The 15,448-nt window shown below is 36.6% G+C and overlaps 1 long non-coding RNA gene across 1 annotated transcript; it reads left to right on the forward strand.

The window, feature by feature from the left end:
* The first annotated feature begins 1,339 nt into the window (after positions 1 to 1,339).
* LOC118166849 lies at positions 1,340 to 11,126 on the forward strand. Its single transcript, XR_004750761.1, has 3 exons — positions 1,340 to 1,513; positions 5,648 to 5,730; positions 9,143 to 11,126. It is a non-coding gene; the product is annotated as an uncharacterized LOC118166849 (long non-coding RNA).
* Positions 11,127 to 15,448: the final 4,322 nt, after the last annotated feature.

Below are 15,448 nucleotides of genomic sequence, written 5' to 3' on the forward strand. Positions count from 1 at the left end.
TATACATTTGAAGCAAATGCAAATAGGTAAGGTATATACTCTACTATTAGGTCTGCATATCCAACTGGGGAGTGTTCAGGCATCTGCTATCTGTTTATCATACATATGTAAAGGATATTAACACTGGGGATAAGCAAGATCTTCCTGAGGCCTTTAAGTGATATCATTAGAACAGCTGAAGTCATTCTTTAAGTGTAAGAAGTAAATGAAGTAGTAAACTTTGCATTTTGTGATAGGAAATTGAAAAAAAATGTTTGTAATAAAATGATTGCTGTGGAAATATTTTTGAGTGATCATTATAAGACATCCTTTGTCTCTGTCTCACTAAATCTTCACTCAGAGTCTAAGTAACCTTGGTATAAATATTATTTTTTACATGGAACTGAAATTTCTTGTCAGTGATATGTTTTCCATAGATGTCAAAATACTGTTTATTAAATTTATTCTAAGAAGTATGGCAGTTTATGTCCTTTGAAATTACTTTTTGAGAAAATTAACAAATCTCATTTTATAGAAAAAAGTTACTATTGAACTAGCAAGACCTAGGGATTTCTGTAGTGGAAGTCAGCCTGAGTTCCCTAACAGTTACAGTCAGTCCCCACTGCTTTCAATCATCTTTTAGATAAACTTCAGTTAAAGTACAATTTGCTTTTGAACATTTTTCAGATCAGGCATGGGAAGAGCTCTACCTCCTCCATCCCTTGCAGAAAAGGGGAAGCCATAATAAACATTTCAGAAAAAGTGGATGTGCTGCAAAAATTAGCAATAGCAGCCCAGAAACAACCTGAGTGGTCTGCTGACTTCCAAATGAGTCTGTGCCTTCTAGGTCAGAGATGTCCAAAACATTTTTGTAAATGAATCATTTGTCTTGTATCACTCTGGAACATGCAGTTTCATACCTATATTTGCAATTTCTATGTTCCTAACTGTTATTTCAAAGCTACAAGGTAAATGACGATTAATCTCACAATATCTATTTACACCAAAAGGCTCCTGAGATAGGATGTACCAGATTCTGGTGTTGACTACAATGGAGCTTCCCAGGATCCACTGGTAAAGACCAGAGCAAAGTTTGGTCCTGTGGCTTAAATTCATAATTTTGAAGGATTTTAAAAATGTATACACATTCAGAAGTTTGAAATTTCATGTATAAACAAGACAAAAACTACTTTCAGTCACTGTTCTTTGTGATTTATATGTATTAACCATTACTTATAAATTCTTTTCATATTAGGATTGCAGGATGTTTTTTGAACGATGCCCTGAAATATAGTAATTTACTGATATAAAGAAAGAGCTCATCTTTCCCACCAGCTGAGCTAAAGCAAGGGCCATTTCTTGCCACTCCCCTCGCTAAAACGGGGAAACCTTCTGACAGTGACCACTGCTGCAGACAGTCTCCTCTCTTGTAGTTAACTACTTCGCTGCTGACCCAGCAGCCACAGCTGCCCTGTGATGCCACATCACACTGATGCGTCCTCGAAACCGAGGAAATGTCAGCAGGACATACCTGGTATGTATCAACAACAGCCAAGCTATCAGATAACTGACTGCAGCAAAGCCATTTCAAAGCAATTTTATAGAAATTACTACTTTTTTTTTTCTTTTCTTTTTTTTTTTTTTCCCACAGATCAGAAGCACCCTAATAGTATTACTGTGTTTCTCTCATTTGAGTAAACCTCAATTCTACTTGGCGTTCATAATAGCAAACACAGAGATATATAAGAGTGGTTCTTTTTACCATTTTTTTTTTCTAGAAAGGAGATTTTTTAGCAAATCTATTATTTTCTAGACAATTTTACTTGCAATAATTATTAAAACAATATCTTTTGTTTGAAGATTTTTTTTTTATTCCTTCCTTCTTCCCAAAAATATATTTAATTTAATTTTGTAGTAGAATATTTGCATCTTTAGAATCCCTTAGCCTGTTTCATTATTTCATTGGAAAGGTGAGATTAATTTATTCATTACTTTTTTTAATGCATATTTAAAAAAAATAATGAAAGAGACCAGATATCACAATTTATTTCATTAAAACAGGGCCAGGTTTTTAAGTAGCTGGGGTATTTGAAGCCTTTATAATTGCTTCAAATTTCCATTTTTCACATTTTCATTCCCAGAATTTATTTTGTGATTATTTATTTATTTATTTTTTTTATTAATGGCAACCTTCATCTCCATCTTTTGGCCCTCTGCTCCTATAGACTGTATATTTACACAAAAAAAAAAAAAAAAAAAAAAAAAAATCCTCTTTCACTCTGATAGCAGAGACAGTTAGTGTGACTAATTTTATTTGCCACAAGTAGTCCCTCTGAACTCAATTGCTTCCCTCATATTAATCATAGCAATCCTAGCTCCACAAAGCTGTTGGTGCAGGGAGTATGTGTATGCCTTTGCACTCGCTGTCTGAAGCTCATTGCATCTTGCTGTATGGCAGCCCCAAGATGCAAGCCTTGTACCCTGACGGGCTGGTCTGATGAAGACATAAAATTCTGCACTGGGGATTGGAGGAGATGAGGCCTGTGGGAGAGGGCCTTTCTTTCCCTTCATTTTATGATTTCTTGCACCATAGAGAAGAGGGAAGTGGAGGAGAGGGAGGTTCAGGAGGAAGAAGCATTGCTCAGACTTTCTTTGATCTACTCCAGGTGAAGCTTCTCTGACCTAGGCAGAGCTGATCAAAGCAAGAAGTCAGAATGCAGAGCACTTGAGTATTTCATGACTAGAAAATACTGCCACAAAAGTGCCCCTTTTGTATTTTGAAAATGTGCTCACTTTACATATAACCTGTCATGGCACTTATTACTAAAACCAGATGATCATAAACTATTGATTATTTTATATACATCCTTCATGAATGCATTAGCTCTATAGTATCTCAGATTTCAAAACAAAACAAAAACAAAGCAGTAACAACCAAAAACTGTGACTGGTACATATAGAGTGCAATAAAACCAGCAGAAAATAAATGATAATCAACAATTATCTATTTTATTTCTAAGATTATTTTTGTTTAAAGAGAGACTAATTTTAAATCTTCAGTAAACCAGTGATGAGTGGAAGACTTCCTTTGATTGTTAGGAAACCCCAACATTGTCATAATACTTCAGCCCTTTTTTAAAGGTTATTAGCTTAGTAACCAGAAAATCAGAAGCTGCAAACAAGCTGATGTATTGCCATCTTCTTAAATTTGCACCACTGAGTATTCTTTAGAAAACAGAGCAGTAAAACTGAATAAGGCCTGAATCCTAAACAGTGTGTATATAGCCATAATTAGATTACTTTTTGCCCCAAAGGGACCTCTAGTAAGGGCTTATCCTTGTGGCTACCTTGCTGTCCTGTGAGCGGTCCCGCTGATCTTTGCAGAGCTGATGGGGGTTTCTCACAGTGCTTGCACATCTCACATGGGACATGCCCTCGTGTAGTTTCAGCTCTTGATGAAAATCCATGGTAGTCTTGGCTGTGTAGCGTGCTGATTATTTCTGTTGTGCCTCAGGTACCTGCAACAGGCTGAAGGCTGCCTCCTCTGTCAGAGAGAAGGGTGCCATCTACTGAGGCAGTGATATGCTTCTTGCCATTCACATGCTGCTCCTGGAAACCTCTCAGTTCTGCACCAATCTGGAAAGATCATAAGACTAAAGTAAATCCAGGAATTTAATGAAACTCATAAAAAAGAGCATTTGAGGCAGTGCTGCTTTTGTTCAAATTAATATCTTACTCCATTTGCTGTGTACTAAGTAAAAACAAGTAGCTTTATCACAAGCAGCAATCTGATGCAAAAGATGTTTTTGGCACATATGTTTTAAAATAGCAAATTTCATGATAAAAAACTGCCATCTACACTCCTACAGGATGGGATGAATTAAACTGTTATCCTACAGGCTTTTCAGCTGTTAGCCCTGAATTTACGCTTGTTGTTTTATGAAAACTGAAGTTTCTGAAGCCTTTGTTAAAATACAGTTCATGCTGATGGTTATACAGTGAATTATCATTTCATGCCATGCTTGGAACCTCAAATCTATATCCTGAAAACAGATTTCAGAACTATTTCTGCTAATACTTTTATCCAATACTACAAAATCCATCATTGTGACATTTTGTATAATGAGGGCCACAAATAAACTTTGTAATCACAGCACACTTTCCTTTTGCAAGAACATTCTTGAAAGTTGTCTTCTGAGTACTTTGGTCAGTATGTTTGCTTCAAAAGCCAGATCTGTATTTTGCAGAACAGACTCATTTCATTATCTGTTGGTATCTGTCTTCTTTAATGAGAAAAGGGCACTAAAGACACTGGAGAGACAGAGCAAATACCTTTATATGAGACTGTGAGTAAATCACAGCCTGTGTGTAAGCCCAACACATGCTTTCTGTTCATAATCCACAGGGGAGTGTACTAATCATGCATTTTTACTGCAGCTCTATGTATCCAAACAGTTGACCAGGTAAAATTATTAGAGATGTCAGGGAAAAAGATATATTTGCTGTTCTTACTTTCACCTCATCTTAGAACATAAAACCCTGTAAATAAAAGCTAATCTTGGCAAATCATGCTGAAAAAGTCAAAATCAAGTTGTCAAAGTAATAAACAGTCCAATACAGCTGACAGGTTTCTTTGTTACAAAATAATATACACATATGTCATCTGTAAAAAAAAAAAAAAAAAAAGGCTGAGACCTTAATGTACTGTTTTTGAAACAACAGGTTTGGGAATTTCTTGTTCTTGGGATCTTATACTACTGAGCTGTGGTAAAGTTGAAATGAAATTGTTGATGTCTTTTTTCTTAAACATTTTCCACCTACAGCCTACCCTGATCTAGCTATTACAGTCTAATAGATAGCAAAAGCAGAGGGGAACATTGGCCAATAGTTTCACTGGCTTTGTGGGATTTATTTTTATTTTTATTTTTTCATTTACCAGTGATTTACAATTGTGATTGGAAATGATTCAAGCTTATGCTGTTTGTTTCTTTGTCATTCTCACCACCAGATTATGAAATAAGTGTAGATTTTCAAATGCAGATGTAAATGTCATGACTGTGTTTGTTATCAAGAAGTATTTATGGCAGACCAAATTGTTCTCTGATGTTTTTGGACAGATTTTACAATCAGCAGGTTAAGCTGCTAAGGAGTTGTGAATTATATCTAAAAGGCATTTATAAACAAGAGTCAAATTTATGCATGCAAGAGAATACTGAGAAGTTTGAATAATAGTGTCAACATGTCTGATGCCAATACAATTCTATCATCTTCTTCCCTTCTAGTAACTCACTGGCAGGATTCTGTTTTCAAGATAGCTTACTTCCTAACCAGGTATGTGTGTACTGATTTAAGCTTCCAAATAAAACAAATCTGCATAGTTGTTATTCCAGAGGTCACTTGCTTGTAAAAGATTATTTTGTTCTGATCTTCCTAGTGTATTGCCACTTCTTTGATGCAGCAATAAAGTATTCAAAATATTTCAAGCTAGCTCATGTTTCAAAATAAGTGCCTGGAGATTACCAATTTAATTTAGAAGCAGTATGGTTTAAGTGTTTCTTGGTGTTTGATATCATCGCCTATGATTTTGCATTAGGTGACTGAAAGAGTTAAGAAAGCTAAAATGAAGTGTATTTTTGTCTTTTCCATGTTTATTTTATTATTATGGTAGTTTACAGAGTTTCTGAGCTCACTGAGACCCTGTTGTGACAGGCGCTAGACAGAAATGCAACACTGGCCATACTTACTCAACAGGTACTGTGTCATCATTTGTATTCAGCCTGCACTGAAATTATGAAGGGTCATCACAGATTTAACACAGTCTGTCTGGGCTGCCCCTAGTGAAAGACATCAAGAAGTCATAGGCATGCTATTACCAAATGATATTTTAAATGAATTGCAATAAAGTTGTCAATAAGCAGGAACTAATCAAGATAATACTGCCCTCACTTTTCCTAGTTAAATGTGAACAATATACGTTGTGAACTTTGTGGCCTATTACATGTATAGAGGGCTATGAATCATGAACTCTGGTATTTTAACTCTGGCTTTTATATTCAGTCATTGTTTGGCTTTGGGCACAGAACTGAGGCACTCCACACTTTACTTTTTGTATATTTAAGAAAAGGGAGAGATGGCAACAGTGTACTTACCCACCTCCCCTTTTAAGGAATGATCAGTTAATGCCGCTACAACACTTTGAAGATAGGCTTTCCAGAACTTAAATATGATTAGACGTTTATACAGATAATAAAACATTCATACTTACCTAGGATAAGATACAGGGGATTTAAAATACTCAAGCTTCCTGGCATAACTAACCTAACTGCTTGAGATTAGGAGGGAAACTTCTCCTGCAGGCAGATTATTACTCAGAGTATTACATTCGGTAGTTATAGGGTAGCGTGCGTATTGCTTTGAAGCAGCACACACTGCTGGCTGGAGCAGGATCTGAGGTTAAACAAACTAATGGTCTCAGTGAGAATGGTGTGTCTTCATTTTCAGCTTAGATCCTGCCTGTCTGGTGGAGTTGAGCCCTCTTGCTTTTCCATGCATCAGTAAGTCTCACAACATACCTCGCTATAGCTACAACAACATACCTCACTATAGCTACACTAGGCTAGGATATGTCCCACCTTGCCCAGCCCTTAGGCATTTCTGTATTTCATATTTGTTATATGAAATTTTCAAGCTTGTGGTTCTGGTTTGGTTCAGTGGACATTGTTCAAAGAAGAAGATCCTTAGTAATTAAAAACTATTAAAGAACTCCAGGTGCCTTTGACTGTGCTTGGTTAGAGGGCAATTAAATCAGTAATTGTGCTGATGGATTTGAGGTTGGGTTGTCTCTACTGACAGCACCAGAGCTGAGTATCGTCCTGATCTATCCAAACTACATCCCAGCCTTTGTCCACCCATTGCAGTGGCTGGGGTGAGGGAAGCAGGCTGGCAGAGAAGATGCTGGGTGACCCTGTGTCACTCCATGCAATACCTTTGAGCAGGTCTCTTGCCATACCAGTGCTGGAGTAGGCACTGCAGAATCTGCTTCAAAGTATTTAGAGTATTCAAAGTGCTGAGATGTACTGAAAGAGTAGAACTGCTGCCAAAATAAAGTCCGCTGTTGGAATATTTCTAGCAAAAGCAATATGGGCTTACTACTTATAAATAGTACTTATACTACTTATAAATATACTTCCTGGAGAAAATGCAGTTTGCACCTTTGCCCTTGTTTGCACCTTTGCCACAAAACAACATGCAGTATGTGTGTGCTGTTTGTGCATGTGTTTGTGTAACAACTAGCTTAAATTCAGGCCTGATTATTTTTTTAACTTGCTTATCAGAGAGTATGTCTCATTTAATTTCTATTCAGCCTATAGTTTGTATTTTACTGTCTTATTATATTTTTTCAAGTTCAATGGATATTTCTCTTCACCATTTTTTTCATTTCTTTATATCTTTTTTATATATAAATAGATACATACATGCACATGGAGAGAGAAAAATAATTGCTTATGAGAAATCTTAAAACCCTTTCACTTCTCTAAACAGCAGGAGATTTACATGTATATGTAGGGAACCGGGGGCAGGGAGAAAGAACGCTAGCTAGCACACGACAGCAGTGAAGTTATACAGATAAATTTTTTGGTTCTTTTATCTAGTAAACATCCTAATGATCAACATCAAAGGCTGGAGAGAGGTCGTTCTTCTCTCTTGTGCCAGACTGAAAAAGAGTGGGCTCTTTTACATCTCATATGGGAGATATGAGGAGCCTTTGAATGGATCATTGCTTTTTATGAGTAGTAATGAGGTGAGAAGTATTCTAGTGTGTGGCACAGGCCTTCATTAAAAGCGTGAAACAGAATGGCTTATGGTTAAAAGGAGTAATTTGTTCTAACATACTTGCTAAATTGTGCTGTAACCATGCCAGGTCACTGGACTACATTTTCCATAGGATTCCCGAATGCATTTGTGTGTAATTATTCAGCTTGTGCAGAGTTCAGGGATTTTTTCCAATGGCTTGTGCTAACTAGTTGACAACACTCATTCCTCTACTGGAAACTTGTCTAAATGCTGTATTTTAAGAGCTGTGGAAGAGCCCAGATTCTGTTGCTTGAGCCTATATTTCCTCACAAGAATAAGCAAAACAACAAAAAATCAGTGTAACTGTTCTGAAGGTCTTCATAACATGACAAAAAAAAAAAAAGGGGGGGGGGGGGAAGGGCGGGGGCGCAGAAAAACATTCCAACAGTCTCCTTCCCCGGACTACCAGGCTTTTGGCTCCATGCAAACCGAAGGCAACTGAGTTGCTGTACCTTGCTCTCAATTACAGCAGTACTATATTTGAGCATCCTGACTCCCTAAAGTGCTGCTCAGCTGCTGCTTTCATTGCAGTCAATGTTAAGCAGTGATGGTCATCACCTTAGAAAATCAGCCACTTGTACCCTGGTGCTGCTGAGAAACAAGATAATAATTAAGCAGCAGTAAAGATAACACCATGCACAAACGCTTCTCCAGGTTCTCATTCCTGCCATGCTTTAGGAGAGGAAACATAAATTATATGTGCAGCATAAAATTCTGCCTGGGTAGCTTTTTTTTTTTTTTTTTTTTTGGAACAGGGAAAGAGATATGGCCCCTGGAAACCACACTCGTGAACTGTGAGGGACTGGAATAAATTATACTGGCAAATGAATAGTTTTTCCAGTGCAGGTTACATGCACAATAGGAGTCCTTTTGTCAGCATAACACTCTTAGCATCTAGATCTGATCTTTAGGGCATTAAAAACACGCAATCTGCTCAGGATTATATGTTCAGCCAGTGGCAGAATAAGGAAGAGAATGCAGACTACAGATTTTCCCTGCTGCAGTCACCACACCACACGGCCTTCCAGCTCTGTAAACATGTTTCTGTTCCCAGCACTAAAAGAGAAATTGACTTTAATCCTTTCCACGCAAAGAAATATCAGTCTTAAACCTGATCCAAGTAGAAGTAACAGCTGATCAGGAGATTTTCAGTGGGGCTTCTTTAACAGGAAGTGCTAATTTATCTAAATGAAAAAATGCAGAATTGATCAGTTGCAGTTTACGTCTTTCAAAACAAAAAGGAGTGAAAGAAAATCAAAATGGACAATATATCCAATATATCACTATCACTTTTTTGTCCTCTTTTTAGGTCTCTTGTACAGAAGAATCATCAACAAATCATAATACCTAAAAGGAATTAGAACAAAACTAAACACAAAACAAATCTTACTGAAATGTTTTAATTAAGCCAAGCTTTTGTTTGGAATGCACATAGATGAAAATTTATGAGATTCCAACTTTTTGCCCTGAGTCAGAGCAGGAAAATGTTTGAAATCTCAGAGCCATTTCATTCTAGCTTTGAACTAAGGGAAGGAAGATTGTGTGTGCGTGCGTGCATGCATGCGTGTACGTGTGTGAGTGTGTGTGTGTGTTTGGCAGCAATTAAAATATGAGAGTTTTGCTTAGAGCCATATGCTTCCTCAGAAACTGATAAAAGTAGCATGTGTATAACTGCTGGAGAATTTGCCCCATAATTTTAAGACAGCTGAGTTAAGCACAGTTGTTTCTTTAAATCAGCTTACTATCTCTTCCTTTACAAATCATGACAGACTAGTCTGCTTTAACCTATTTAGATGAATGAAAAAAAAATATATATGAAAATTTTGTGAAGAACATATGAAATCTAGTCTGGTTACCATTCATCTTCTGGGTGTTAATCACTTAGAAAACTGAGAAACAGAATGAATGAATTTCTTACTGTATTTTTCCAGCTGAATTGTGAAATATAGAAATTTCAATGTTTTATGTTCATCAGTAATTGCTCAGATCATTCCTCAGAACTGTATTCACAAAGATTTATTTTAAAATGTTAAAATGCTAATAACAGTGATTTGACATATATTTCAAAGCTGTAAAAAACTATAACAACAAAAAAGTATAATTAAGCAGAGTGCAGCCTGCTTTACTTAAAGTTAGCCACTCCCCCCAAAATGTATGTATATATATGTGCATATATTTATTTATAGTGTATGTCTACTACTATATGTACAAAAACTACACAGTTTGAACAAGCAACAAACTACAATGTCCTTCTCCTATACATTAGGTAGTTTTTCTAGTTTTTCAAGCAGAGAGGCTGTGACAGGACAAAGACTGGGTAGTATGTTAATAGACATCTGGAAATTGTAAGGGAATTGAATATATTCTCTTCTTAAGTACAAATGAAGAAACTCATGCAAACTTATCTATACTTTTACAAACAACTGGGTGAACTCAGGTTGTTGTGTAGGTTTCAAAGGCTGCCTCTGATAAATACATGCTACTTGTTTATTGAGAAGATCTGAATGTCCTGGCATTGAAAGATCTGCATGGGCTGCATAAGATAAATATATCTTCACATCAGATTAATTAGAAAACTTATATTCATACACTCTGAAGTTATGGTATTAATAGAAATTGTCACTTGTCATGTGTTATGAATCAGAACTTTTAAAATATATATTGACACTGATGCCTTCACTGTGGTTATAAATAGTGTTTAAAATAAGATTTTTAATTTTTATTGGTACTGCAGAATTTGTCTGCGCAGCCAGCTTTGCTTTTAATCTGACCACCTTGCAAACTACATAGTTTGTGTGACAATTAAAGTGCATTGTAAACTAAAACTGACTTGAATATACTGTTACTAATTTGCCAGCATTGCCTGTCCTTCTCCTTTCTCCTGGTCTGAAACAATTTGTTTGAAATAGTTTATTCTGTGGGTAATTACTTAATTGCTAATTGTTTTAAAAGGGGAGAATATAAAACAGAGTAAATCAAAACAACTTGAGGCTGCTTGGGAAACAAGCATATACTATACTCCGTAAATATGGCTACCAGCAGACTACCACGTATCTACTCCATAGATATGGCTACCAGAGTTTGCAGCTATGGAGCTAAGTTTATCCATGGAAGATATCAAGATCTAGCAAATGGTGGTCACAATCCTCCCCAGATCTTCCAGACAATATTCCAATACACTTTTGTTTTACAGATACTAAGGTTTTAAAGTTTGCAAAGGACTCTCAGATACTAATAAAAGGACTGAAAATGTTGATATTAATGCCCTCTAAACAATAAAATTAATTTAAAAAGCAGGAGTACAAGCATTATAAAAAGCCTTGGTCATGCCCTGTTCCTCAGTTTCTCTTTGCAATGTGTGCAGTTCTCAGCAGTTTTCTGTTTTCTGTGGCAGTAGTCCAATCCCTTATTAACAGGCAATCTGAAAAAGTATCATTGCCTTTATGTGGCTGCTTCCTCCAATAATGTTCTAAATGATTCCAAACATCTCTTGATTAATCTTGAGCTAAATTATCTTCAAAGTTTTGTCCACATATTTTTTTTGCCTCATAACGATAAAATAATAATAATAATAGTAATAAATATGAGAAGGGAAACAAATTTACAGTGAGTCTAGGATTCTTGCTGTGTCACGGTCTCTTTATCCACATATAGTTGTAGAGCATCACACAGACAAAGAACATATATGTCCACTATATTTTTTTTCAGACATTTCCTTTTTATAACCCAAATCCTGCTGCTTTTTTCATGTCATGAGTCCTGTGTGTGAGCCAACAACTATCCAGAATTCATGAAGAAATTATACAAGACAGAGATATAAATCCCATTCATCCCTCTAATTTTGTACAGGACTGGATTTCTAACTCATGTAACTTTTTGCCCTTTTCAAGTTTCTGAAGAAGGTTCCTGATCACATACTTCTGCTGAAAGTTTTATTTTCCTTCTTCCCATGCCTCTTGCCCTCAGACACCGAGAAAATCTTCAGCTAGAAGACCAGGCTCCAGTCAGGCCTTCCAGGGCTGCCTTTTGGGCCTCAATGCTGTGTCACAACTCCTGCATGGAGCCACAGTCTTGCTTTGCCTTAATGTCCACACATTGTCAGAATCTTTGATTTACTCACTCAAAATTTCCCTGCCTTCTGAAAGTCGTATGTGATGAAATGTCCAGTTTACCAGAACAGCTCTCTGCAGATATAACCAAATTCACAGATTCATATTGGATGAAAATTTTTATGTCTTTCTCTTGTCCTTCAAGGTGTGTGTAGCAAATCTCATACAAGTTAAGAGTCATGCAAGAGTGGCACTATATGCAGTTCAGCAATCCCCTATGATTAGCTGTTGTGCCTTTATGAACCTTAATGACCTGCTGAGACAGCAGGAGGAAAGGATAAGGGTTAGCAAAGTAAGAGTTAGCACACTGTGGTTTTGACCATAAATAGGTTATCGCTATCCTGGTACTAAACTTTTCTCTTTGGACCTTATAAATCTTGTTTGGAATAAAGAAATTCCTTCCATTACTTCTGGAAAAGCTGAAAGTCTATCCTGTGGAATAGCATGTTTCTCTATTAAATGTAGGAGGCCTAAGCCTGTTGCTGAGTATTCAGAGGTGCCAGAGGCTAGGTTTGGGTAGACAACAGAAAGCAGCAGTCTCTTTGTCCAACCTACCCAGTGGGAGAGACCTCAGCTGTCCAGAATGGAAGCTGCAGGTCAGTACATCTGGTTGTCTTCTGTACTTAGAAATACAGCGAAAGCAAATAAAACTCTGTGACCTCACCTTTGGATTAGTGCTGAAATTTTGCCTATGTGTTATTCCCCTAATTACAATTCCCAAAGTGTGGAGTGCAATGAGAAAAGTACGTTATGCTGCTAACTACAAGTGTGAAATGGAAATGTAGCTACAAGAAATGGAATTATTTCCAGAAAGAATAATTTTCCAAAGCTATTGCTCATTTAACAAATACAAGAAAAATGTGGCAGTCAATGAAAGGGAAAATTACTGCTGATCTTTTTTTTTTTTTTTTAGGTCTTTTGTGATGTTTTATACCACTTTGCTGATCTGACCTAGAGCACAGCCATATAAAGAGTTGCATTGGCACAACTGAGAAAGAAATAAATTGGAGATGAGGATGACAGCGTCAGTGGATGAAATCAAGAAAAAATAGGAGCATCTTTTTCTCATTTTGCTGCCAAATAAATCAAAATCTGGGACCAAACATTTGCTTTGTGTAGGTCTAGCTTTCTGTCCCAGGTTTATGCACATCTCAAAATACCATGCAGGCAGAACCTGCGAAGAAAAGCAAGGCAGATTTCCTGGTAGTGATGGTGTTGGACCAATTGTACCTGGTAGCAGCAAGGGAAAGTGTTGTACAGGGCAGAATACTGAAATGTATGAAATACCACATAAAGTTGTGACTTACTGAAAGTGAAATGCATGGTCTGCTGCTTAAATTGCTATTTCCCATAAAAGCTGCACTATTCTACTCTTTGTTACCATTTTCTTTTAAAATATCTAAAAAAAACCACAATTTTTATAAAAATGACAAACAGTTAAGCCTGACCCTTCATCCTTAAGCGCTTGCTTGTGTCTTTGAGATCCAGCACATATGGTACAGTATGTTACAACCAGCTGCTAATTGGGCTCCCTGCAAACAAGGCTATTAAGGTCATCTGAATCAAATGAGGACAGCTCAGTCTTTAAATTCAGGGGATGCATCCCTTTCAGTTGATTACACACAGCTCCTTTTGCTGTTAATAAGAGTAAAATGGATTTACCCAGAATGAATAGGCTCCCAGCCAGATTTGTTTTCATTAATAACACTTCTAATATTATTACCACTTATATGTTCATTTGAAACAGTATATCAGAAAGTGCAAAGTCCATAATTCCCCAAGTACAAGAACAAGAGTGTATCAACTTTGGGTTATATAACATGTCTGATTTAATCTTTTAGTTCCTGTCTTGGACTTTTTTTTTTTTTTTTCCAGCAAATTTAGATAAAAATTAGAAAGCTAGAAATTATATTTTAGAATGTATACGAATATTAGAAATCTTAGCCCTTGTAAGAACAAACATATTTCAAACTTTACTGTTTAATCTTGTTGACTCTGACATATAGTAACAGAGTACTACTTTTAGCACAAGTTTAATGGACATGAAACAAAGCTTAGTAGAATCCATCAGCACTGTCTAATAACAAAAGTCTGTTAATCTACATGCAATCTTGACAGTGGCCATATAGTGTATTTGTTTTTCAGGCTGTTGTTTTGTGAACATCCTGCCAACAGAGAGCAAACCTCTCATACATCTTAAGCGTGACTATCAAAGTCAACAGAAAATCTCCCATTGTTCCCAAATGTCTATATTAATAAACTGTGTAAACAAAACATTTGTGGATACCTCACTTGGTCTGAAGCCTTATGGAACTGTTGCTGATTAAGGAGTCTCTTTACTTAGCATTTGTCTTTCACATTTATTTTTCAAAGTATTTCCGTAACAGGCCAATGTGACTGAAGTTTCCTGACCCTCTGCCAATCACAATATAACCTTCAAAGGGAAGAGATAACCTCCCACTGAAGTAAGCAACAAAGAAGTGTTCTTTAGAAGAAAATCCAGTAAAATTCAAATAGGGAGTGCAAAACTGGAACTGTTTTTGAGAGCCAAATACTGAGATTAATTTAACTCTTTATCTGGTGAGTCCCGTCGTGAAGGGGCTGATTTAAATCAGAGTTCCACCTACCAAACCATGCTTCAGGGAGCAAAACCAGGGCGAGATAAGGCCTTCTGAGGCAGACTCTTTGAAAGGCAATAAGAAGCAAGGATCTTTCAGCCACGACTGCTTGATGTTTATCAAGTGGGAAGAGCTGAGATAAGCAGATCCTGGATTCCTGTTTTCATTAAATTTGAGTGAACAGTGAAATTCTGGTCCCTAGAGGTATTCTGATATACTGATATTTATTTTCATCCCAAATCACAATGAAATTTGAAACATCACATTTTGTGGATTTTTTCATGATTTTTCATGATAGATCATTTTGACTGCATGTGCTTATAATTCTACATTGCCTCATAAGCATGATAACCCAGATCCCTTGTGCCCAAACTCTTTTCATGGACAAGTTTTCTGGCTGAATGACATTTGTTGTCAGGCACTGGATGAATTGTATTTCAACCAAAGGAGTAATTCCAGAGAACAGGAAGTGCTACAGGAAGAGCAACTCCTACAGGACCTGTGTCAGTGACATGTCCCCATTCATAACTCATAACAAAAACAAACAAACAAACAAACAAACAAAGATGAAGTTGCACTGATATAAGCAACCAAAACAGTGTTCTGCAGAAGAAAATTCAGTTGATGGAAAATGAAAATACGTCAGATTTTTTTTTATTTGTTTGTGTTTCAGAGAGAGTAATTTCCACTGAGCATAGACTCTTACCTGTGTCTTATGCCTAGATGACTAACAAAGGGATTCTGTCTAGCTGGTAAAAACTCAGATTATTTCAAGTGCCGTAGCCAAAAGTATTACCAAACCATCACTATGTGGTTTGTCTGTTTTTAGCTTTTTTTTTTTTGTGTGTGTGTGTGTGTGTGTGTGTGTGTGTGTGTGTGTGTGTGTGT

Source organism: Oxyura jamaicensis, chromosome 4 (assembly GCF_011077185.1).
Source record: "Oxyura jamaicensis isolate SHBP4307 breed ruddy duck chromosome 4, BPBGC_Ojam_1.0, whole genome shotgun sequence".
NCBI classification, from domain to species: Eukaryota; Metazoa; Chordata; class Aves; order Anseriformes; family Anatidae; genus Oxyura; species Oxyura jamaicensis.